The following is a 7066-nucleotide window of genomic DNA, read 5'->3' as shown; positions in this document are numbered from 1 at the left end:
ATTCAGAGGCGCCGCTTTGCCTGCGTGTCTTTGGAGTGTTGGAGGAACCCGGAGAACCCACAAAGACACGAGGACAACATGCAAACTGAGCCGCTAACGTTCGAATCTTCTCCATAACCAGCCTCATCTACATTTCACAGAGGTTCTTTGAATACATGTAACATGATCTGCAGCCCCGACAGCAGCGCCACCACCAGGCTGGATTAGGAGAACCTAATCTCAGCCTGCAGAAGGAAGAAGGAAAATATTTGATTCAGATCGTAAAATTCATGATTTGAAATTGCTCTTGTGAACTGAAAAGGTCCCTGGAAATAAAATAGTATGAGCTGCCAAAGGGAGTAAAAACCTAATGTAGTTATATTTCATAAGGCACAAGAACATTGTGGGGGGGACCTTTCCCATTTTAAGAAGAGGTCACACTCAAACCTTTCTGTCCTTGACCAGAACCTTCCAATGGTGAACGGACCCACTTGGGCCATCATCCGTCCCCCCTGAAACGTGCTCCAGAATTGTTTTATGTTCAAAAACTTCGATAAACGTGCACTGTTAGTTAATTTCATGTGGTTTTCAGTGTGATTGAAGCTCTAATGTCTGTGGAGATTGTCCTCCATGTCTCTGCCTCCCCCGCTGATGGGCCTGATTGGTCCCACCTGTCCTGCTCACCTGTAACTCGTTGTGTCCCCTCCCTCCGGTATTTAAGCTGCACTCTCACTCGCCCTCTTGTTGGGTAGCAGACGTTGGCTACCTGACCTGAGAGGTGTTTCTTGGGTTACAGTCTGGTAGTGGGGTAGTGCTTCATGAAGCACTGAGGCTTTCCTAACAATTGTGCCCAACAAGAGCCAAAGCTTCAAGACCTCAGTGATGGTGACATTTGGTGGACAACTGTAGCCATAGCAACCTCTAAAGAGCACGACTGAAGCACTGGCACTGTTTCAATCCCATCCCATGACATGAAATAAAAGACAAAAGTGATTAGTTTATGAATTTTTATTGAGGAACAAAAGTTTTTGGAGTGTCTTTGCGCCAAGGTGATTTCTCCTCTTAGACACCAGCTCCCCAGCCTTAGAAAATACTCTTTCACACGGTACAGATGACGATGGTGGGCAGAGTTTTAAGTGCAAGTTGATGTGGATATGTTTTTGGGTTCTGTTTCCAATATTGTAAAGGGTCTTGGTTTCTGGGTGTGTTTCCTTCTGCCAGGTAGCGTTGGACTTCAATAATGGAGTCAGCTGTTGTGTTTGAGGTCTTCTGGGTCTCTGCAACCTCCATATCAAGAGTTTTCCAGAGATTGTGCCCTAAAAAATAATCATTAGTTTATTATCACATGACAAAGTGCCACAGAAATATACGAATAAACACAAAGAAATGTGTCTTCATACCTGAACTGGGTTCTGACCCATGTGAAGAGCTAGGCTCTTCTGTTGGGTCAGGCTCTTGGCTCCTCATTTCTTCCGCACACTCCGACTTCAGTCTCTTCACCGCTTCACTTGCCTTTTGGTGACTACCAAATCCAATTGTTTTGAATCTGGGATCCAACAGTGTTGCCAGTGTCATCACACTGAGTGATTCCATGCTGCAAATAGCGTCAGTTAGCCGCTTTCTCAGGTTTTCAGCCAGTTGTTGAGCAGCTGTTCTTGTCACTGTTGTGGCCTGACGTTGAAGCTCAATGTGGAGCATTCTCATCAAGGAAATGACCTTCGACCCAGAGACCCTTTTTTCCTCAGACAGTTCTCTTGTGGCTTGGTCAGAAGGAGCAAGAACCCTGAGCATCTCTTCAATGATTTGACATTCTTCTGGAGTCAGTGGAGTGATGTCAGTTTTTAATGAGGCCAGTGACACCTACACTGCCTCCTTCTGCTCAGTCATTCTTTCAAACATTTGGTAGGTACTGTTCCATCGTGTTGGCACCTCGTTTCTTAATTTATGGACCGGTGTTCCCAGCTGTTGCTGTATTTGAGTGAGCTTCTCTTTAGCAGTCACGCTCGATCGAAAGTATTTCACAATGTGTCGTGTTTTGTTGCGTATTTCTGTTATTGTTGGGATTTGATCACATGGTTTTCTCACAATTAAATTCATGGAATGGGCGATACAAATGGTATGCCGTATTTGCAGCATCCGAGCACATGAAGTCATGTTTGCTGCTGCATCAGTGACAAGACACCTGACCTTTCCCGCTATGCCCCACTCCTCCATGAGGCTCCTTTTAACCGTGGCAATGTTTTCTGCAGTGTGTTTCAGAGGAAAATGCTGCACTCCCAAGACTGATGAATGGAGTTCATGGCTTTCTTTGTCCACATAGTGGCCAGTAACGGCTAGATATGCCTCCATATTCATAGACATCCGCATATCAGCTGTTAAAGTAACAGCAACGGCGCTCTGGAGGTCCTTTTTTGTTTTCTCCTTTTCGTCCTCATATCTCTGGCTCACCAAGTCCTTGATGGTCTGAAAATAACCATACAAATACTGTTACACCAATAAAATATAGTCATAGTTGGTACAAAAATATACCATTTCTTAAACATGCCTTCCTGCTTGGTAGAGCATAGTTTCAACAGTAATCAACATGCATACCTCTGGATCTCCACTGCAGTCCTGGCTGGTGCGGTGCTGAGACTCTATAGTTGTCCAGTAAAGCCCACAAGTTGTAATTTTGTTCACTAGCACTGGCAGATGTTACAGTCTCCAGTGGCACATCTTCTGCCAACCCATCAATAAGACTGGAACATTCTCGTGTCAGCCTTTCTACAGCAGCCTGAGCATTGTTTTGATTAGTAAAGCCAGCCTGTTTAAGTAGTGAATCAATCTTTATTTATAGAGCGTCTTTTACAATCAAAATTGTTTCTAGGCGCTTCACAGAATCCCAGGGCCTGACCCCAGACAAGCAACAGGGGCAAGGAAAAACTCCCCTTTAACAGGAAGAAACCTTGAGCAGGACCAAGCTTAGTAGGGGGACCCTCCTGCTGATGGGGGGCTGGGTAGAGAGAGAGGAGAAGGGGGGGACATCCAAGACTTTGTCTTTAAGACAGGTCTGGAGCTTCACTAACTTCTGTCTCCTCTGGTTTCATGGATAAATAAAGCTGAGTGTCATCAGCATAACAATGAAAATGTATCCCATGCTGCTGAATAATGTTCCCTAAGGGAAGCATGTACAAGGTGAAGAGGATTGGTACAGAACCTTGAGGAACTCCATGGCTAACCCTACTGTATGAGGAGGGAACACCATGGACATGAACAAACTGGTATCTCAGATAAATATGCTCTAAACCAGTCTAGTGCTGTCCCTTTAATCCCAATCACATGTTCCAGTCTCTGTAACAGGATGCTGTGATCAACTGTATCAAAAGCAGCACTGAGGTCCAGCAGAACCAGCATAGAGACCAGTCCATGATCGGAAGCTATGAGAAGATCATTAGTGACTTTAAGAAGTGCTGTTTCTGTGCTGTGGTGAGCTCTAAAGCCTGACTGAAACATCTCAAACAGGCTGTTCCTCTGCAGGTGCTCCAGTAACTGAGTCACCACCACCTTCTCTAGAACTTTAGAGATAAAAGGAAGGTTGGATATTGGCTTATAATTTGCTAATACGTCAGGATCCAGTGATGGTTTTATTTTATTTTTTTTAAGCAACGGCTTAATCACTGCCACCTTGTAGGACCGGGGTACATAACCTGTCACTAAAGAACCATTGATCTGGTCCAGGATAGAACTGCCTATCATTGGTAAAACATCCTTCAACAGGTGTGTTGGGATGGGATCTAAAGGACACGTGGTGGTCTGGGATTTCTGAATTAGCAATGAGCCTCAGAAAAATATATAGGACTGAAGGAGTTTAAGGGCTTGTTGGAGAACCTGTATGTTCCCAGTCAGCACATCTGGTGATGGTCCAGTTGTTGCGATGGCCTGGTTAGCTTTTTCTCTGATAGCTAGAACTTTATCAAATCAATCTTTATTTATATAGCATCTTTTACAATCAAAATTGTTTCAAGGCGCTTTCCAGAATGCCAGGACCTAACCCCAGACAAGCAACAGTGGCAAGGAAAAACTCCCCTTTAACAGGAAGAAACACTGAGCAAGACCAGACTCATGTAGGGGGACCCTCCTGCTGATGGCTGGCTGGGTAAAGAGAGAGAGAGAGGGGGGGCAGGTAGAGGATAGAATGGGGAGGAGAGGAGAAGACAGGCACAGTGCACAGAAACGCATACAAAAATACGCTATTTATGCAAGCCGCCGGCCGAGTGGGTCAGTGGGGCCAGAGGTCATCATGCAGCTCCGAAGGCGGCGATACCTGTAAATGAATACAGAAGGGGGGAATATATAGGGCTGAAGGAGTTTAAGGGCTCGTTGGAGACCCTGTATGTTCCCACAGTCAGCACGTCTGGTGATGATCCAGTTGTTGGGATGGCCTGGTTAGCTTTCTCTCTGATAGCTAGAACTTTATCAGTGAAGAAGCTCATGAAGTCTTCACCACTAAGGGAAGAAGGGATACGTGGATCTAAAACACTGTGACTTTGTTAATTTGGCCACAGTGCTGAAAAGAAACCTGGGGTTGCTCTTATTTTCCTCAAAGAAGAAAAATATGCTGTTCTACCCTCACGGAGGGCCTTTTTGTAGACTAATACAGTCTTTCCAGGCTACATGATAGCTGTCTATTTTACAAGAATGCCACTTCCTTTCTAGTCTGCGTGCTTTTTGCTTGAGGGTGTCGTTTGCTCCAACGTGAATAATAACTTTACCAAATTTACGTTTACTTCTCGCCGGCAGCTTTAGATTGGCGTCTATGTCGCCCGCTCTGGCCCCCGGAATGCACTTAACGATGGTCGCTGGAGTCGGCTTCACGTCGCGCAAAACAGTCGCCAATTACCAGGGTCGGTTTCTCAGCGGGTGTGTCGCCGAGTGGGGAAAAACGGTTAGCCACGGGAAGTGGTTGGTGGTGCACCGTGGGCCTTTGTTTTGGGCTACGCTTCCTACGAACCGTCACCCAGCCGCCCTGGCTAGCCGGCTGCTGCCGGGGGACCGCTAGCTGTAGCTACGCTAGGCAGCTCCGCAGCAGCTACCTTCTCCTGGCTACCTGACGCAACTCCAGCTAACTCCAAGCTGCGGAACAGTGTCTCAAGCTCACCAAGTCTTGCCTCCATAGCCATAAATAAACTCCACTTTCTGCACCTATTTCCTTCATTAAGGGAGGCAGAGGAGTAACTAAACATTTCACACGCTGAACAGACAAAGACACCAGGTGGAACAGATGGTGAGGCCATGCTAACGCTGATAATCGGCAGAGTCCTGTATCTGTATAATATGGGTTATTTCTCACTGTTATCAGGTGAATAGAATGTCCCAAGTGTTCAATTTTAATTAAATTGAATTTTAAGTAAAGTGAATACAACACACCGTGCACAGAGCAAACAACAAACGATTGAGAAGACGGGAAGTGATGCAATACGTTACCGGAAATCCTCCTGTGATCAGTGAAGCTCATGAAGTCTTCACCAAGGGAAGAAGGGATACGTGGATCTGAAACACTGACTCTTGGTTAATTTGGCCACAGTGCTGAAACACAGCGTTTCAAATCACTCCTTCAGGAAGAGTGACACAAGCGCCAAAGCCTCTGTATCATTTGCTCATCACTACTTTCTGGACACTCCTCATAGTTCCCCTACTGGACCATACAAGTTGAGCAGTTTGCATCAACCGATCCAACAGAATCGACATAAGGAGGATGTTGAGATGAAATTAGCTTCTCCTCCTGTGTTGATCGAGCTTGTGACAGTCTTGGTGCAGCAGCTGGGTGGTTTGATGGATCTGCAATAATGTGGGGTTGGATTTTCTTCCCCCCATGTGTGTGAACAGGCACATTCTCTCTCTGGTTCAGTGCTTCTGTTTCCGTCTACAGCGTGAGGTCTTTGTGCTCCACCATTTGTATGCGCAGCAGCACGTCCAGACTGGACAGCTACTGTAACCATCACTCGCTTTTAAAGAGAAGCGCATTAAAGCTGCACAGCCTCGTCCCTCTTCCCAGTCTGAGCATGTGCAGCGCTCGATTCCCTGGGCTCCATGCCTCAGCTTTTGATCCCAGTCAGCCGGGCCTGGTTCTCCAGCATGGGTCACCATGTGAGAGCCGTGGGCCTGGATTGTCTACAGGCTCCGCAGGGAAGAAACCTGGACCTCAAAGAGAGGTCAGAAAGGAAAAACTCAAATCCTGGCTCCTCGGGGAGAGAAGACAGACTGCTTATCAGAGAGCTTATCAAGCCATGGTGGGATATATGGACAGTCGGGCCTCTGAGGATTGGCATTTAAACTAAGGATGGATTTGGGAAAGCAAAAGGAAAAAGAGGATCAGGCACGGGAGGAAGATTGGCATTCTGGGGCAGTAAGATTGGTCTGCTAGGGGGGGTGAAATGAGCTTTGTTTTCAGCCAGAATTTCTTTTGCGTTTAATGAGTTGGTCACTCCCTGTGAAATCAGACCTAACAAGAGATGTAATTTATTCTAGAAAGGGAGGAAAAATCAAATCACTTGAGGAACCTTTTACTTTTCATTAGAAGCTCCAGTGCTAATTGACAAATTCAATGTTTTCATGTGGATTTCAGGGACGGGTGAGAGCTGGTATCATTTCAGAGGGTGGCCCCCAGCATGAGCTCTGAGAACATTTATACGCTCGTTTCACCGCCTGCTTCCAGAACAATCATGCACAACTTTATCACAGTTGGAAGGTGACGTCCAATCATGACAGTTTAGGAATTTTAATTGTTAAATCGGCAATCTGCCGAGAACTGGACCTCGCACCAGCTTTACAAACCACTTAACGTAAATCAAATTTCGCTCAAACTGACCTGATTTTAGAATTGAAGCACTTCTGCTAAAGGTTCCCAGTAATTTATTTTGGGATTAGTTTTCTCACATGAGCCTCTGTAGGCTGCAGGGTTGCAACCATAGACTGACTCATTGTTCATTAATGACGTCTGGGCGGCTTTAAAGGCAAATCCAAATGTTTGTTGGCCAATTATGTTGTGTTTCCAGCAGGGAAGTATATTGTACTTGGAGAAACCAGCCAGAGAAGAAAATGCCTCACA

The 7066-nt window shown here is 45.9% G+C and overlaps 1 long non-coding RNA gene across 1 annotated transcript; it reads right to left on the bottom strand.

Annotated features, from left to right (window-relative positions):
- Positions 1-1028: 1028 nt before the first annotated feature.
- Positions 1029-2829, bottom strand: LOC115247278 (uncharacterized). Its single transcript, XR_003886332.1, has 3 exons — positions 2572-2829; positions 1380-2442; positions 1029-1295 (listed from the first exon to the last, which is right to left on the bottom strand). It is a non-coding gene; the product is annotated as an uncharacterized lncRNA (long non-coding RNA).
- Positions 2830-7066: the final 4237 nt, after the last annotated feature.

Source organism: Takifugu rubripes, chromosome 20, assembly GCF_901000725.2.
Source record: "Takifugu rubripes chromosome 20, fTakRub1.2, whole genome shotgun sequence".
Taxonomy (NCBI): domain Eukaryota; kingdom Metazoa; phylum Chordata; class Actinopteri; order Tetraodontiformes; family Tetraodontidae; genus Takifugu; species Takifugu rubripes.
The sequence above is the reverse complement of the archived record's forward strand: the minus strand, read 5'-3'. Positions and strand labels throughout refer to the sequence as shown.